Here is an 18,311-nt window from a genome sequence, read left to right on the forward strand (position 1 = left end):
AGCAGGCTCAAAAGGGCATGAGAAAACAGAAGGAATCAGCTGGGATACTGAGCTTTTCAGCTGTAACTAGAATAAAAACGATGCAAATGTTTGCCATTTAGCTTAATATATGCAAGCTGCAAAATCTGGATTTTCCTTGTGCAGTATTTGGGGAAAACCCGGGAGCAGGAGGTTTGAGTTTTGACCATCTGCATACCCTGCCCCCGAAACAGACATAACTCAGATGCAATGGCCTGAATAATCTATGCAAATTAAACTCATTTGGGCATAATTTATTCCGCTCACCATGGGGGGGGGAGGGGCAAGGTGCTGCGAAGACCACCAAGGACCTGACGCCTTGCAACTCAAAGCCCTGATCACCCTTAGCTGAGCTTAAGAACCTAAAAAGAGCTTGCAGAATCAGGCCAAAAGCGGTCCAGCATCGTGTTCTCACCGTGGCCAACCAGGTGGGAAATCTGATACCAGGATTCGAACACAAGAGCAACTCCCCCCTCCTGCAGTTTCCAGCAATCAATCAAAGCGATAAAACGGCACCTCCTGGATGCAGGGCGGATTTCACAGCACTGAGCAATGGCCCTCCTCTAAAAATAAAGCAAGGTTCCAGTCCTCATGTTTCTGAAGAAAGATACCTTCTGCATGCAAAGCAGGTTCTCTACCGCTGAAAGGTCCTGCCCTCTCCCGATGCCACGTTTCTCAAACTTGTTTTCAACTGGGGGGTCATTTCCTAAGCACCCCCCACTCCCCTCTCAAGCCACCTTGGCTCATGGGAGCGGAAAATGGTTGCATGGGGATAGAAGCGTAGTGCTGGAGAGTTGGAAGAGACCACAAGCGCCATTTAGCTCATCTCCCTGCAATGCAGGAATCTTTTGCGCAGTGTGGGATTCGAACCCGTGACCCATGAGATTAAGGGTCTCCTATTCTGCTGGCAGGGACACGGGTGGCGCTGTGAGTTAAACCACAGATCCTAGGACTTGCCGATCAGAAGGTTGGTGGTTCGAATCCCCGTCACGGGGTGAGCTCCCGTTGCTCGGTCCCTGCTCCTGCCAACCTAGCAGGTCGAAAGCACGTCAAAGTACAAGTAGATAAATAGGTACCGCTCAGGCGGGAAGGTAAATGGCGTTTCCGTGCGCTGCTCCGGTTCGCCAGAAGCTGCTTAGTCATGCTGGCCACATGACCCGGAAGCTGTACGCCGGCTCCCTCGGCCAATAAAGCGAGATGAGCGCCGCAACCCCAGAGTCGGCCACGACTGGACCTAATGGTCAGGGGTCCCTTTACCTTTATCTTTATTCTGCTGGCAAGGCTGCTCTGGGCGAATGGGGGCAGCTGGCAGCCTGGAGGTTGAACGGTCGGTCGATTGTGATTGCACCCCACCTTTTTCCTCCAAGGTGGCATGTGTGGTTCTCCCCTTCCTCACTCAGCCCCCACAACAACCCTGTGAGGCAGATTGGGCTGAGAGGCAGCGACTGGCCACCCCACTCCAAGGTCACACCCAGTGCACTTTGCGGCCGAGTGAGGATTCGAACTCAGGTCTGCCTAGTCTGACCCTCTGACAGACGCGTCCTGCTGGCGATGGGGAGAGGGCCTGCGAATCTGGTGCAGCCTGGGTGGCTCAGTCTCCAGCTTGGTGTATTATGGGATGTTGAAGACCCCCACTTCCTCCAGGTGCAGGAAACACCCCCCCCCCAAGGCACCTGCTCCAGAGCTCAAGATCTCTGCCAGAACGAGCGGCTGATGCGCTGGGAGGAATTACGCCACAAGAAGTCTTAAAAAGCAAACTTTTGGAACGGAGAGCCTTCGGAGAGGCTCCGATCCGTGCTCCTCGCTCAGCCGGAACATTCCAGCTCATCCTGTCGTCCTCGGGGAGCCAAGCTTTGCCGACCTACGCAGGGAATGAGGAGGAGTTTTTGGGTGGGAGAGGCGTCCAGGCCGGCAGAGCTCGCCTCCGTTGGTCACACTTTGGTGTGACGGCTAGCGAGGGACCCCAGAAGACAGGCGTCGACGTTCGGAGGAGGAGGAGGAAGGAGCCAGGAGGACACGGCCTTTCTCTGAAGGGACTTGCCAGCTAGGCCAGAGGTCTTGGCAAGCGACGTCTCCTCCCCACGCGGATCGCATCCCTTGGCAAACGCCTTGCTCATACTTTCGCCACTGCGATCCTGCCAGGGCGCGGCACATCCCTGGAATTTGAGGTCCCTTTGGGGAGGGGAAAAAAAGCCTTGCCTCAAAATGGAAATGGGGGAGTTTGGGAAAAGGTTCAGGAAAGGGCAAGCCGATCCATCAAGCACTTGGGGCTTCTTAATTTGGAGGAAAGGCGAGCGAGAGGCAGCAGGATGGAAGTTTTGAAAATTACGCATGGCCTGAGGAAAATGGAAAAAGACAGAAGTTTTCTTCTCTTTTAACACTAGATTTCGTGGGCATCAAATGCAGCTGATCGTGGAAGATTCAAATAATAATACACTGGCACCTCGGGTTACAACAGGGACGCGGGTGGCGCTGTGGGTAAAAGCCTCAGCGCCTAGGGCTTGCCGATCGAAAGGTCGGCGGTTCGAATCCCCGCGGCGGGGTGCGCTCCCGCTGCTCGGTCCCAGCGCCTGCCAACCTAGCAGTTCGAAAGTACCCCCGGGTGCAAGTAGATAAATAGGGACCGCTTACTAGCGGGAAGGTAAACGGCGTTTCCGTGTGCTGTGCTGGCTCGCCAGAGCAGCGATGTCACGCTGGCCACGTGACCCGGAAGTGTCTCCGGACAGCGCTGGCCCCCGGCCTCTTGAGTGAGATGGGCGCACAACCCTAGAGTCTGTCAAGACTGGCCCGTACGGGCAGGGGTACCTTTACCTTTACCTTACCTCGGGTTACATACGCTTCAGGGTATAGACTCCACTAACCCAGAAATAGTGCTTCAGGTTAAGAACTTTGCTTCAGGATGAGAACAGAAATCGCGTGGCGGTGGCAGTGGCAGCAGGAGGCCCCATTAGCTAAAGTGGTGCTTCAGGTTAAGAACAGTTCCAGGTTAAGAACGGACCTCCAGAATGATTTAAGTACTTAACCTGAGGTACCACTGTAATAAATAATTAATAATAATAATAATAATAATAATAATAATAATAATAATAATTTGATTTATACCCTGCCCTCCCCAGCCAGAGCCGGGCTCAGGGCGGCTAACACCAATAAAATTCACAGTAAAAACATAATAGGGGGGAAAGAGAAGAGGGGGGGAAACCCTATTTAAAATACAGGTTAAAATGGCATTTAAAATGCAGCCTCGTTTTAAAGTAGCTGATAAATCAAGACCACAAGGGGAGGGAAACATAAGGGTCAGACCGAGTCCAAACCAAAGGCCAGGCAGAACAGCTCCGTCTTGCAGGCCCTGCGGAAAGATGTCAAGTCCCGCAGGGCCCTGGTCTCTTGGGACAGAGCGTTCCACCACGTCGGGGCCAGCGCTGAAAAGGCCCTGGCCCTAGTTGAGACCAATCTTGAGGCTCGGGACCTCCAAGGTGTTGTTATTTGTGGACCTTTAGGTCCTCCGCAGGGCATACCAGGAGAGGAGGTCCCGTAGGTACGTGGGTCCTAGGCTGCATTAGGTAAAAGAAAGTCCTTTACACAGTGCATAGCTGAACTGTGTAACTCACTTCCGCAGGAGCCATTGACTGCTAACAACTTGGATTCCCTCCCGCCTATGAATGCTGGAATGAGGTCTGTGGAAATGTCCATTCCCTACCTGGAAGTACATCAGGCAAGAGGCGGAGCCCTGTGGGTCAAGGGGCGGGGCTCCTGTTTTCGGATCTGACTCAGCATTTCACCGGGGACGGGGGGGGGACCTGAGTCATGTTTTCTGTCCAGCTCACCACTGTGTGCTCACTGAAGGAGGGGGGGAATAGCAGACATAAGGCTCCATTCCTTTAACAGCTGCTGAGCAGGCAGAAACCCAACGGGTGAAGTTTGTCCAAGCACACACATTTATTTAAGGCACGGCGCTTTCGCGCAAAAGGTGTGCTGTTGGATCAATGTCTTTTCTTAAACAACAATAATAAAAAACTTGATGAAAGATTAAGGTGCCGGGGTAAAAATCTGGTTTTGGGAAGGACGTCTAGCAGAGAGTCACAATCGGTTGGCTTTAGCTCCTGCGAAAAGAGATCTCCTTTCTTTTCCGTGCTAGCTTCAGGCTGACACCGGAAAGGGATTTAAAAGGGTTTGCGCGCAGGATTAGGGCCTAAAATAAAAAGTTGGGGTCTTAACCCTTGGAAGGCTGGTGGTTTCCGGAGCCCACCAGCCTGTGGGAGAAGGAATTAATACAGGCATTCAGTCTCTCTCTCTCTCTCTTGCAAAAAAGAATATAGATAGATAGATGGATAGATAGATGGATAGATAGATAGATAGATAGATAGATAGATAGATAGATGATAGATGATAGATGATAGATGATAGATAGATAGATAGATAGATAGATAGATAGATAGATAGATAGATAGATAGATAGATAGATATTTAAAATCCTGAAGAAACCTTGAGAGTTGCAGAGCTCTCCCAACCCACGCCACGCAAGCCTTTTCAGATGTGGGAGCAGCCTTTAAAAACATGGGACAGGATTGTCTTCAGACGGCTTGGGGGTCAGATAATGCCGTACCCTCCAATATTTTTCCAATGAAAATAGGGACATCCTAAGGGAAAGCGGGGCATTCTGGGATCAAATCAAAAACCTTCTCTAAATCAGGGATGTCCCTGGAAAATAGGGACACTTGGAGGCTCTGAGAAATGTGTCTTCTTCCTCTCTTGTAGCGCTAGAACTGGTGGATGTTAAAAAAAAGCATTTCGTGCAGCATGGAACTTTGGAACTCCCTTCCACAGGAGACAACAATGGCCGCACACCTATTCCGTTTTAAAAGAGGATTAGACCAATTTGCGGAGGAAGAGAGGGCTATTGACGGCTACTAGTCTTGATGGATATTCTCTGCCTTCACAGCTGGAGAGACAACACCTTGCCGACAAAGGTCCGTATAGTTAAAGCTCTGGTTTTCCCAGTAGTGATGTATGGAAGTGAGAGCTGGACCATAAAGAAGGCTGATCGCCGAAGAATTGATGCTTTTGAATTCTGGTACTGGAGGAGACTCTTGAGAGTCCCATGGACTGCAAAAAGATCCAACCTCTCCATTCTGAAGGAAATCAGCCCTGAGTGCTCCCTGGAAGGACAGATCCTGAAGCTGAGGCTCCAAGACTTTGGCCACCTCATGAGAAGAGAAGACTCCCTGGAAAAGACCCTGATGTTGGGAAAGATGGAGGGCACAAGGAGAAGGGGACAACAGAGGACGAGATGGTGGGACAGTGTTCTCGAAGCTACCAGCATGAGTTTGACCAAACTGCAGGAGGCAGTGGAAGACAGGAGTGCCTGGCGTGCTCTGGTCCAGGGGGTCACGAAGAGTCGGACACGACTAAACGACTAAACGACAACAAATGCTGCTGAATCCTAGTTGTTGGAAGCCACAGTGGGGAAGGGCTCTTGCGATGGGATTTCCTAGTTGCGGGTTTTCCTTAAATCTGGCTAGCCTCTGTGAGAACAGGATGCCAGACCAGGTAGGCCATTGGCCTGATCTAGCAGGCTCGTTTTATGTTCTAATGGAACCTCCAGGTCCAGAGGCAGTCTACCTGCATTTCTAGGTTTCTAAAGGCATTCAGCTCCCATGAGAGCAGGAGGCTAGGCTGTACGGGCCATGTTAGTACGGGCGGCTAACAGATTGAGGTTGAATCCTGACAAGACAGAAGTACTGTTTTGGGGGGACAGGGGGCGGGCGGGTGTGGGGGATTCCCTGGTCCTGAATGGGGTAACTGTGCCCCTGAAGGACCAGGTGCGCAGCCTGGGAGTCATTTTGGACTCACAGCTGTCCATGGAGGTGCAGGTTAATTCTGTGTCCAGGGCGGCTGTCTACCAGCTCCACCTGGTACGCAGGCTAAGACCCTTCCTGCCCGCGAACTGTCTCGCCAGAGTGGTGCATGCTCTAGTTATCTTCCGCTTGGACTACTGCAACGCGCTCTACGTGGGGCTACCTTTGAAGGTGACCCGGAAACTGCAATTAATCCAGAATGCGGCAGCTAGACTGGTGACTGGGAGTGGCCGCAGGGACCACATAACACTGGTTCTGAGAGATCTGCATTGGCTCCCAGTACGTTTCCGAGCACAATTCAAAGTGTTGGTGCTGACCTTGAAAGCCCTAAACGGCCTCGGTCCTGTATACCTGAAGGAGCGTCTCCACCCTCATCGTTCAGCCCTGACACTGAGGTCCAGCGCCGAGGGCCTTCTGGCGGTTCCCTCATTGCGAGAAGTAAGGTTACAGGGAACCAGGCAGAGGGCCTTCTTGGTGGTGGCGCCTGCCCTGTGGAACGCCCTCCCAGCAGATGTCAAGGCAATAAACAACTATTTTACTTTTAAAAGACAACTGAAGGCAGCCCTCTTTAGGGAAATTTTTAATGTCTGACGCTGTACTGTTTTTAATATTCAGTTGGAAGCCGCCCAGAGTGGCTGGGGAAACCCAGCCAGATGGGCGGGGTATAAATAAATTATTATTATTATTATTATTATTATTATTATTATTATTATTATTATTATTATTATATTGGCCTTGATCCAGCAGGGTCTACTTCTTACGTTCTCACGGCGGGGCCAAGAAACGTTCTGAGTGAGCCTGGGATTCTCTTTTCCACCACTCAACAATTCCTGCAGATGGGAGGCTCCCCGTCCAGCCGCGTTTGTCCATCTGTTCATTGTTAACCGATGAAGCAATGAGGGCTGTTCTTTCGCTCTCCGTCAAGGGAAAGGGAGAATTTTGAGCGCTCTTCATCGCTGCTGCTGCGCTCTAAAGGAAGGCTTGAGGACCAGCCAAAGTTTCCTTCCCCGTGGGGCCCGGACGGCGCGAATGCAAACAGTGGTAGGGCACGGGTGCGAATCGAGGGTTAAGCAGCAGCAGCAGCAGCAGCAAACTTCAGAGAGGATGGAGGAGGGAAAGGAATATTCTTTGTTACAGAGCACCTGGCAAGCACACACAGAGAGACCCATCGCCAGTGGGATGAGTAATGGTTTCTCCCATGTAAACACACACACACAAAATTGGGTCAAAACCATCCCTTCCCTTTGGCTGGGGCGCAGCTGTAAGAGTTCTGTCATTTCACGTGCATGGAACTGTCAAACACACTCCAGGGCTTTTGAGTTGCCTAGTCACCAGTGGTGACTCAGCAATGGCTACAAGCGACCAGGCCATTTATTATTATTATTATTATTATTATTATTATTATTATTATTATTATTATTATTAAATAAAATACCATCCTATACCTGCAGGTCTCAGGGTGGTTGCAACATAAAATCACAATATAAAAACTCAAAACACACAATAAAAGCATGTTTTAAAAGGGCATTGAATGTCAATCAGCCAAAGGCCTAGTTAAAGAGGAACATTTTTTACCTGGTGCCTAAAGGTGTATAAGGAAGGCGCCAGCCAAACCTCCTTGGGGAGAGCATTCCACAAATTTTTAAAAGTTCCCCTATTATTATTTTTAATTATTAATTATTATTATTATTATTATTATTATTATTATTATTATTATTATTATTATTTTGCAAGCTAGAAGAGAGTTGGCCCTTTTAAATTTCTGCTTTTGGGGAAGAAATCTCTTCAATGACATACAAGTTTTTCCTCCCCAGACCTTGCAGTCAAAGAACTTGATCCTAAGGCTGTGGTGCAGAAACCGCTTCATATATTCATAATAACCAACAACACGCACATAACAAATCTTGTCTGGGGACTTAGTTCCGGCACTGCTTGTTGATGCACAGAGAGAAAGAACCTGAAGCAACCCGAGGACACAAAACAGGAACGAGGTAGAAACAGCAATCTGGATGACCAAAGGAGGTACGGTCCAAAACGTTCAGAAACCAAGGCACAGCTTCTGACTGGCTGCAGGAAGCTCCTGCAGCCAATCAGAAGCCCCATCGGACGTTCGGCTTCCAAAAGAACGTTTGAAAACCGGAACAGTCACTTCCGGGTTTGCGGCATTCAGGAGCCAAAATGTCCGAGTACCAAGGTGTTTGAGATCCAAGGTACGGCTGTAATTTGTAAATCTTTAAGCCCAAAGGCCAAAAGTGTTTTGGTATTATAAAGGTAAAGGTAAAGGGACCCCTGACCATTAGGTCCAGTTGTGGCCGACTCCGGGGTTGCGGCGCTCATCTCGCTTTATTGGCCGAGGGGGCCGGCGTACAGCTTCCGGGTCATGTGGCCAGCAGGACTAAGCCGCTTCTGGCGAACCAGGGCAGCGCACGGAAACGCCGTTTACCTTCCCGCCACAGTGGTACCTATTTATCTACTTGCACTTGACGTGCTTTCGAACTGCTAGGTTGGCAGGAGCAGAGACCGAGCAATGGGAGCTCACCCCATCGCAGGGATTCGAACCGCCGACCTTCTGATCAGCAAGCCCTAGACTCTGTGGTTTAACCCACAGCGCCACCCGTGTCCCCCCCCTTAGTATTATACCAGTCCATAATAGGCGAGGAGCATTTCTTATTTTCACAATAATTCCTTTTGGGAAGAAAGGGGTCCTTCGCCTTTCTTGCCTTCTGTTCTGCGCATGCTCTCAAGCGAACTCTTTTGTGTCCCCTCGTCTCAGCGCCCTGTGCGGGAGAACAACCCACGCCAACCCTTCAATCTAGCTCTGGTTCGAAGGGATCCCGAGGGTCATTTAGACCAACCCCCTGCAATGCAGGAATCTTTTGCTCAACACAGAGGTTTCCGGGACCAATCATTGGCATTTTCAGACAAGGCTTGGGAGAGACTTCTGGTCTGGAACCCTGGACAGCCTCTGCCATTTACGGTAGACAATAGTGAGCTGGATATATTGACATAGGCCTGCTTCCTCTGTCCTAGATTAAGATCAAAAGTACAGTGGGAGGTACCCCTGGATACGAACGGGATCCGTTCCGGAGCCCTGTTTGCATCCTGAAGCAAACGCAACCTGCATCTGCACATGCGCGGGTCGCGATTCGCCGCTTTTGCGCATGCACGTTATGTCATTTTGAGCGTTTGTGCAAGCGGTGAAACCCAGGAGTAACACGTTCCGTTACTCTCAGGTCGCCGCAGAGCGCAACCCGAAAACGCTCAACCTGAAGCAACTTCAGCCTGAGGTATAGGTAAAGGTAAAGGGACCCCTGACCATTAGGTCCAGTCGCAGACAACTCTGGGGTTGCGGCACTCATCTCGCTTTATTGGCCAAGGGAGCCGGCGTCCAGCTTCCGGGTCATGTGGCCAGCATGACTAAGCCGCTTCTGGCAAACCAGAGCAGCGCACGGAAACGCCGTTTACCTTCCCGCCGGAGCGGTACCTATTTCTCTACTTTCACTTTGATGTGCTTTCGAACAGCTAGGTTGGCAGGAGCAGGGACTGAGCAACGGGAGCTCACCCCATCGCGGGGATTTGAACCGCCGACCTTCTGATCGGCAAGTCCTAGGCTCTGTGGTTTAACCCACAGCGCCACCCGCGTCCCTTGCCTGAGGTATAACTGAGGTATAACTGTATAATTGGTTACAGAAATGCCTAAGGTATAACTGTAACCAATTGCGTTGGAGACGTTGTTTTCGTCTCCTCCTTGATTCTTTCCTCTCTGTGCAACACACAGACACCCATTGGGCTCTTCTGCCTGTGCTCCCTAAATCACCCTGCTGCACCTGGGCAGGTCTCTCCAAAGGCTCGCTCATCCCTTCAGGCGACAGACACCCGGGGAGGCTGCGAAAAGGGGAGGCAAGCAATTCTTCCACTGCGTCGCAACTGCTTTCAACGTGTCAGCCAAACACACACACCCTGGCTCTGCAACAGGGTGGTTTTTTTAATACCTGGAAAACATTACCCATCTTTTTCCTCCCCTCCATCCCGCAACCTGGAACTGAACTCTCTCTCTCTTTTTTAATGTCAACAGTTGTGCTGGAAGGGACAGCACGCTGCTTGCAAACCGTGGCAAACTGCTCAGCGACTACCGGGTGGTTTGCAGATAATGCCGGAAACAATTCCGGAATTTGAAAAATACTGCTGGTTTGGAGGCCCATAGCTCGTTTCTGATTCTCCAAACTGTGCATCAGTCAGGCAAATCATCCCTTATATCATTTCTCTGTCTTCACCCTCACTATATCTACGGTGCAGGGATAAATGACTTCAGGATTTGGCCCCAGAACCCGTGCCAGGACTCAGTCCTGAGCTGTTATATTGGTTGGTTCCTCTATGCATGTGCAGAGTGCTAGTCCACCAATTCCTGAAGTAGCAGCAATCAGGCTGCACAAACCAGTGGATAGGTTTTTCAGCACAGACATCAATCTTGTAGGGCCATGTTTGCCTCTGCAAAATTATCAACCTCTAGGGCAAATACAGGAAGTTTCCAGGGAATCTCTGGCAATATTTGGTTTTTGACATGAGCAATAGCTCAATGATTCTAGCCACAGTTCAGGGACAGCAGCAAGTCGCCTCTGAGGGACTCCTGCAAAGGAGAGACCCTCAGGCTTGTGGCTCGCCATTGTTCCCTATGAAAATTCAACCAGATTTCTGGTTGAAAAGCAGATTCCTTCTATGCCACATTTGTGTTACAGCTGTGATGAGGACCTATTGGCAAGGCTCTGTGACGTCAACAATACACCTCCCAAACCAGTCTGCAAAAGGAAGGTGTGTGGTGGCCTGTGTGTGATTCAAAACAAAGGATAGAAATATATACGTACTACGGAACTGCTCAGCATAACAAACGCCATGTCCGCAAAACTTGCATTTAAAGCATATGGCTTCCCCAAAGAATCCAGGTTGCTGTGGTTGACTCCTCATTGAGCTACAATTCCCAGCACCCTTGACAAACTAGAGTTCCCAGGATTTCCATGTTGTGAGCATGTTGCCAAAGATTCAAGGGCTACATTTCTAGAACAACCACGGCCTGCACTGCTTAAAAGCTGGGAGAGTCGTCCTTAACTTCAGCAATGTTAAGCGGCGAAACAAACACACACTAAGGAATGTTGGTCTTGGACACTTTTCTCAGTGTTGATATATCACTTTTCTACGTGCAAAGTACACTCCAGCGTCGCAGCCAAAGCTTCTCTCTGGGCAAAATCCCACAGCCAAACATATATGCTGCAATTATATACAAAAAGCCTGGAACTGCTAAAACATCTAATCCCGAAACGCCCTCGGAGCTCAAGGAATTCGCCACCACAGTGCAAGGTTCTCGAGTGATCTCCCGCCAAGCCACAAAGCCACAGATACCCGTGAAAGATTTTCTATTCTCCTTTAAAACAAAACACACACAAGACGGGCAGACAAAAGGCTTTTGATATAAGTAGGAGCTTGGCGGACGGGGTGGCGCTGGGAAGGATCAATCTGGGAGGCCCTCCCTCAGAAGGGAATTCCAGAGTGGCAGGAATCATCGTGGAAAATCACTGGCTTGATCTCGTTTGCGTAACGAGATGGGAAGGGGCAGGCAGGTGAAGGAAGGCCATAAGAATACACGAGACCTTACCCCTCCATCTCATGCAGAATACACCTCTGTCTTGGGCCAGACCCATTCTGTTGTCTATGTTCTGGTAATCTCTAGGCTAGATTACTGCAACACGTTTTACGTGGGGCTGCCCCTGAGGACGGTTCGGAAACTTCAGCGGGTGCAGAATTCGGTTGCTCACCAGGGCACGATGGTTTGAGCATACAGTGGTATCTCGGGTTAAGTACATAATTCGTTCCAGAGGTCCAGTCCGTTCTTAACCTGAAACTGTTCTTAACCTGAAGCACCGCTTTAGCTAATGGGGCCTCCCGCTGCCACCGCGCCGCCGGAGCACGATTTCTGTTCTCATCCTGAAGCAAAGTTCTTAACCTGAAGCACTATTTCTGGGTTAGCGGAGTCTGTAACCTGAAGCGTATGTAACCTGAGGTACCACTGTATAACGTCGATCCTGGTCTGACTGCACTGGCTGCCAGTTAGTTTCTGGGCCCAATTCAAAGTGCTGGTTTTGACCTCTTATGAAGCTCAGGACCCCAATATTAGGGCTGGCATATGAGATTTGAAAGGCGGAATTGACGTCCGTTGGGAATTTCTGGAAAGCAGCGCTTTTTGTAAGAAAAGCTCAACAACTTTGGGGGTTCCCTAAAAAAAGCTCAGCAAGTGAAACACCCCACACAATACTTCAAGTACTGGCTCTCCCTATATAAAACCGACCCAGACCCTCAAATCTTCTGAGGTCTTTCTTCATGCGCCTTCTCCGCAAGAGGTCTGGAGGGCAACAACAGGGCCTTTTCTGCAGTGGCTCCCCACTTGTGGAATGCTTTTCCGAGGAAGGCGCACCTGATGCCTTCATTACTTAGGTGCCAGGGAAAAACATTCCTCTTCTCCCAAGTCTTTGGCGAACAATCTCTAGCCTTTTAAACTGTATTGTTTTCAATTGTTATTAGGACTTATATACTTTTGCGTTTTCATTTTGTAAACCGCCCACTGATTTTCGGATGAAGGGCAGTATAGAAATTTAATAAATAAAAAGCAAACTAAATTCAGAACACTCTCTCAGACTTTGACCATGCTAGCTCAGAACCAGCCCTTTGACTTTGGCCACACCCATTTAGAATTGCCCGTCTTTGGCCACACCCATTTAGAATTGCCCCTGTCTTTGGCCACACCCATTTAGAACTTCCCCTGTCTTTGGCCACACCCATTTAGAACTTCCCCTGTCTTTGGCCACACCCATTCAGGACCATGCCTCCATCTCTAGCCTTTATGGCTTTTCACGTCAGGAGTAAAACCGCAATTTTGGCTCAATTAGTGACCAGTGAGTGGCCTGCTCCCTTAGGACTTGCTGAATTCGGTAGGGCTGACTTTTGAGTAAACACGCATGTAAATTGCACTGTGCAATCACTTAAGCCAGCTGGGTCGGACCCAAGACCTTGTTAACATGAAATTGCTGGTGGTAAACAGTCTTTCTCACAAACACAAACCCCGTCGCTTTCTTCCACAGAGCCATTGGATGAAAAGAATGCCAAATATTTGTTTGTGTATGTGTGTCCCCCTCCAGCTCTGAGAAAGGGATAGTTAATAATGGGGCCTTTGACAACAGGAAGCGGTTCAATGCAAGCAGACACGTTTCCTCTTTGCTCGGCTGGATTGGGCCCAGATAGTCAGGTGTATCCCAGAAACTGAGATTTCAGGTCCCAAACCTGAGATCTAAGGGCAGCCACTGGAGACACAAATGCGAAAAGATCAGAAAGCTTTCGCAATGGCTTTAAAAATAAATCTGTTGCAAATAAGAATATTTTATTTTAAAAACGGTTTGCAAACTGATGCTGGAAATGGTTCAAAAGAAACTTAAGAAAGGCTGGCGGGGAGGGGAATGCGAAGCCAAGATAAAGTGGCAGGTTCACCCAACTCTTTCTTAAAGGTAAAGGTAAAGGGACCCCTAACCATTAGGTCCAGTTGTGACCGACTCTGGGGTTGCGCGCTCATCTCGCTCTATAGGCCGAGGGACCCGGTGTACAGCTTCCGGGTCATGTGGCCAGCATGACTAAGCCGCTTCTGGCGAACCAGAGCAGCGCACGGAAACGCCGTTTACCTTCCCACCGGAGCGGTACCTATTTATCTACTTGCACTCTGACGTGCTTTCGAACTGCTAGCTGGGCAGGAGCAGGGACCGAGCAACGGGAGCTCACCCCGTCGCAGGGATTCGAACCGCCAACCTTCTGATCAGCAAGTCCTAGGCTCTGTGGTTTAACCCACAGCACCACCAGTGTCAACTCTTTATTAGAGAGATTTTTATACGGCCCTTTAAAGACTCGATAGATGAGTGAAACCTCCAGGTGCAGTGGTAGTCTATCTCTACAGCACTGGGGAACAGGGGGGGGGATACGACAAGGGAAGGGAGCTGCTTTCCTGCTTTGCTTGTGAGATTCTTGGAATCGTCCGGCTGACCATCACCCGAAGCCTCGCTCTGGGCTCAGCGAACACCAGCGATCCAACAGTTCTTGGACTCTTATATAAGAATGCAAGTACTGTACGCAAACGTCTCCACCTACTTTCTCAGGCTTGGATGGAAAAGTACTTGGGGCAGGGGGGGAGAGAGGACGCACCCCCTCTCTCACACACATATTAAAATCAGCTGCTTTAGGCTTTCCAAAGCTCTGTGGAATGTCATTCTCTCCCCTATCAGGTTACTAACCTCTGGCGATCAGAGGAGAGACAATGGTAACGAGAGCACACCATTTGACAAGGCACTATAAAAAGGGGGCTTTGGAAAAAATAGAAAACTCAGTTGGCAGAGTGCACGATTCGCTCGCGAAACGTTCGCAAGTTCTGTTCCCGGAATCTCCAGGTGACAACTCTCTGCCTGAAACCTTGGAGACAGTCAGTGTTGGTAATACTGAGTTCTAGGTAGGGCCTGATTCTCTGCAAAATAAAATTAAAAAGGCCATGTCCTCTCTCCCTAAAAGGGCAGCTCGGTTTGGGAAGATCTGCATGCGATACGACTACCTACATTACAAGACCGCAGTCACCGTTCATCTGCCACACTGAACTCCTTCCCCACATTTTTCTCTCTTTTTTAAGCATTCTCTGTCGTGGGTGGTCCGAAGCCAAAATTATTCAAAACGCAGAGGCACGAGGAACAAGCAGGTGGGGAGGACGGAAGGAAAGAAAGAAGAAAGTCTCATTGATTTAAATCAGAAAGATTTGACTCGCCCTCTGAAGCCAACAGGACTTAATTTGTCCTGAGCCACCGCTGGATCGCACCCAAACTATTTCTAACCCACGATGTCATCGCAAGACATGAACGGAGCCCGCTTCTCTCCTTCTGGCCCCGCAACCCACTTTTAAAAACTTTGACATGAAATTAAAACAGTCCACAGTGGCAACCACCACCATTGCTGATGGGGAGAATTCGGCCCTGGATATCATTTCGGTCTGACTCCTCAGAAGACTGTGCCTCTGAGCATCTGCAGAGTGCTCTCCCCAACTGCAAAACAAACCACAATCACCCTGCGCTTTCTCAACCACAGGGTTGACCTCAGCCACCTTTTCCTTGCCCCAAATTTAAATCAAGCGGGTAAATAAATAAAACCACAATTGATTTTTTTTCTTTTTTTGCTTAGTTAAAAGTGCACTAACCTGCTGGCCATCGGTCTGGAGTGAAGAGCTGAGTTCAGGAAAACAGAAGAGGAAGGTAAAGTCTTGGCTGTAGGATGGTCAGATGGACGCCTGTCTTTTTAAATGTGCAGGTGATCTAGCGGAAGGAACATAGAGGGATGAAGAGGAAGAGTCAAAATTTTGAGGAAGCAGAAGGCGGAAAATTCAGGAAGGCTGTCAAGAGAGGAATAGCGTGTCTCCAAGGTGGGAAGAGACACAAGCTTAGATTTTGAAAGGGGGTCAGGAAAGGAAAGTTAACCTCAGACAAGGATGTCTACACTGAAGTGGGAGAACAGGGAAATGGACATTTCGGTCGATAGCTCCAGACCTAGACGAGTAGAAGAGAGAATAACAGATTGGCTCCGTAGGAATTACCAACACCACAGAGCAAAGTTTAGGATTAAAGACCCCAGGGATCCTGGTCTAGGGAGTGTCAAATCAGTCCCATTTCGCTCATTTCGCCAGTCTTAAATTCCGCATTCCAATCCTTGTGAAAAACTCGCCACTGCTTGAGTGAGGATTTCTCCTGAGACACGCATTTCTGCATGCAGTTTTGATTCACAAGCAAATTCCCCTAATGTTTTCATCTGTATGGCATCTTCACAGACGCATGCATTTTTGGGAATGCACAAGTGTGTTGTTCCGCGGGAAAAACTGCGTCTTTTGAAATTTGCAGGAGCGCAAATTTCAAAGGCTAACCGGGTTTTGAGAAGTGTGAACTGGGTAGCTCCTCGTTGGAATGCAAACGGAATTTAATTGCCATCCCCAGGGCTGCAGTCCTACTCAGAACAGCCCCGGACAGGAGCGCATTCGACGGCAGTCTGGCTTAGCGAACTGGTGGAGCGATGGGCAGAGAATCGGAGCCGTCCAGCGAGGGATGGCTAAAGGATAAAAGAGTTGGACGCGTGGATGGAAGAGCAAGTCAAGCAGAGCGGTTGAGTGACAGGCAGGCGGAATTTAGAAATGTGATATGGGGGCAAGCGGGGAAATGTGGGCAGAGGACTTTGGAGCAGATAGATAGATGCCCGTAGCACGAAGGGAGGGAGATATAGATACAGAGATTTGGTGAGATCAGTTTAGAATGTGGACTTCAAGGTCCGATATACCTCCCTCCCTTTCTTTCTTCAGAGGGTTATATAGTCACACAATTATCACGTCAAACTTCCCACCTGCCCTTCCTCGTCGCAACAATAACGTGAGTTTCGTAAAGAGCAGCTTTAAAAACAAAACTCTGTCTCTCAGGCGGCAGCTAGGAAAAACAGTGTGAAGGCTTCATGAAGGTATATTGCGCCCCACCCCAACCGAAATACCAGCTCAGAATAATACTGACTTGACAACTTTCCTGAATGCAAGTAAACGGAAGGGGGATGTCAGTGAGGAGGGAAGTTCCATTCCTTTACAGTGGTACCTCGGGTTACAGACGCTTCAGGTTACAGACGCTTCAGGTTACAGACTCCGCTAACCCAGAAATAGTACCTCGGGTTAAGAACTTTGCTTCAGGATGAGAACAGAAATCGTGCGGTGACAGCGGGAAGCCCCATCAGCTAAAGTGGTGCTTCAGGTTAAGAACAGTTTCAGGTTAAGAACGGACCTCCGGAACGAATTAAGTACGTAGCCAGAGGTACCCCTGTACTTCCAAAGTTAAGACTGTTTTGGGAGGTGGGGGAATGTCTGCAGTGTCCCCTGCCTTGAAGTCTTCCTATGATAGCACCCTGGGATAAAGTTGCAGAGGCAAGCGAAACAAAAGACTCACCTGAGCCCCTGGAAGCGGGTGGAAGTTCTCCTGGTGTAGCTCTCCTGCCTTCCCCAACCTGATGGATTTCTCTCTCTCTCTGTTTCTCTCTCCAGAGGGAGTGGGGCAGTGGTGTCTTATCCAAGTCTGTTGTTGCTGCCGCTCCTCCTCTTCCAGCCTTTTCCAGGACAGAGCGCGTGGCCGGGCTGCAGGTTTTTGGGGGGACCCCAAGAAGGGCTTGCAAAGAGAGATTTCCCCCTCCCCACTTTCCGCCTCCCTCCTGGACTCTCTGCACCTCTGTTGGTGGTCCCGGGCAGTCTTGTTTTCCCGGGGAAGCGGGAGGAAAACTTGGGGGCTGTGATGGCAGGCAGAGAGGTTGGACTGGACGCAGAGACTGTTTCTTCTCCGCGTTTTCTGCCCCCCTCCTTCTCCTGCTCGGTCACTTCGCCCCCAAGCCGCCCCCCTCCCTGGCCTGCCTCTGGCCCCTTCCCCTTTTCAGATGCATCGATCCTTCACTCTTCCTCTCCCTTCCTCGCTCTGGCAACACCTCCCTCCCTCCCACCACGCCCCCCCAATCCAGTAGCTCCACCCCTTTCTCTGCTCCTGGCCAGCCCTCCCCCCTCCCCCCCCTTGCCAGGCTAATATATAGCCCAGAGGTGGTGCTGAGGATGGGGGGGGAGAGAGAAAGGAACCCCCCCCCCTCTCCCCACCATCAGAAACAGAAAGTAAAAGGAATGGGCGTTGAATGGAACAACTTCAGGATAAAAACTCTAATTGGAATCTGGCTGGAAGGGAACAGCTGGGTGATGGCTCAGAAGCACTGCTAGATTCGCATCCCATAATGATTGCTTGTAAATAGTTAAGCAGGGGCTGGGATTCAGCTTAACGCTTTAAAAAACACATCATTGCAAATAGTTTTTAAAAAACCATTGGTTGTTTTCCATCCCATTCCACAATGATCGCCTGTAAGCACTTAAGTTGAATAGGGGTTGGGATTCGGTTTAATAGTTTGAAAACCATCGAGGACAGCTTTTAAAGCCATTGCTTGGAGTTCCTGCTCAGAGTAGGCCCATTGAAGTGAATGGATGTGGCTAAATTGTTGTCTGTTTCAGTAGGTCTGTGATCCTGTTTAAATCAGCCCATTAAATCAGAATACAGTGGTACCTCGGGTTACAGACGCTTCAGGTTACATACGCTTCAGGTTACAGACTCCGCTAACCCAGAAATAGTGCTTCAGGCGGCGCGGCGGCAGCAGGAGGCCCCGTTAGCTAAAGTGGTGCTTCAGGTTAAGAACAGTTTCAGGTTAAGAACGGACCTCCGGAATGAATTAAGTATGTAACCAGAGGTACCACTGTAATGAGGACTGGAACCTTAATTGTAAGAAGGCCGAAGCTCAGATGGTTGAACACCTGCTTTGTATGCA

At 49.7% G+C, this 18,311-nt stretch overlaps 1 protein-coding gene across 2 annotated transcripts in view; it reads right to left on the minus strand.

Moving 5' to 3' along the window:
* ADAMTSL4 (ADAMTS like 4) overlaps positions 1-17,384 on the minus strand; it is an 80,291-nt gene extending 62,907 nt beyond the window's left edge. Inside the window, exons 1-2 of one of the 2 annotated variants that reach the window (XM_028709876.2) lie at positions 16,910-17,384; positions 15,139-15,253 (exon numbers count right to left, since the gene is read on the minus strand). The gene's annotated coding sequence lies outside the window, so the exon portion shown is untranslated. The remainder of the gene's footprint in view (positions 1-15,138; positions 15,254-16,909) is intronic. The other variant, XM_028709878.2, reaches the window with a different exon arrangement.
* Positions 17,385-18,311: the final 927 nt, after the last annotated feature.

The sequence above is a fragment of the Podarcis muralis genome, chromosome 16 (genome assembly GCF_964188315.1).
Source record: "Podarcis muralis chromosome 16, rPodMur119.hap1.1, whole genome shotgun sequence".
NCBI lineage: Eukaryota > Metazoa > Chordata > Lepidosauria > Squamata > Lacertidae > Podarcis > Podarcis muralis.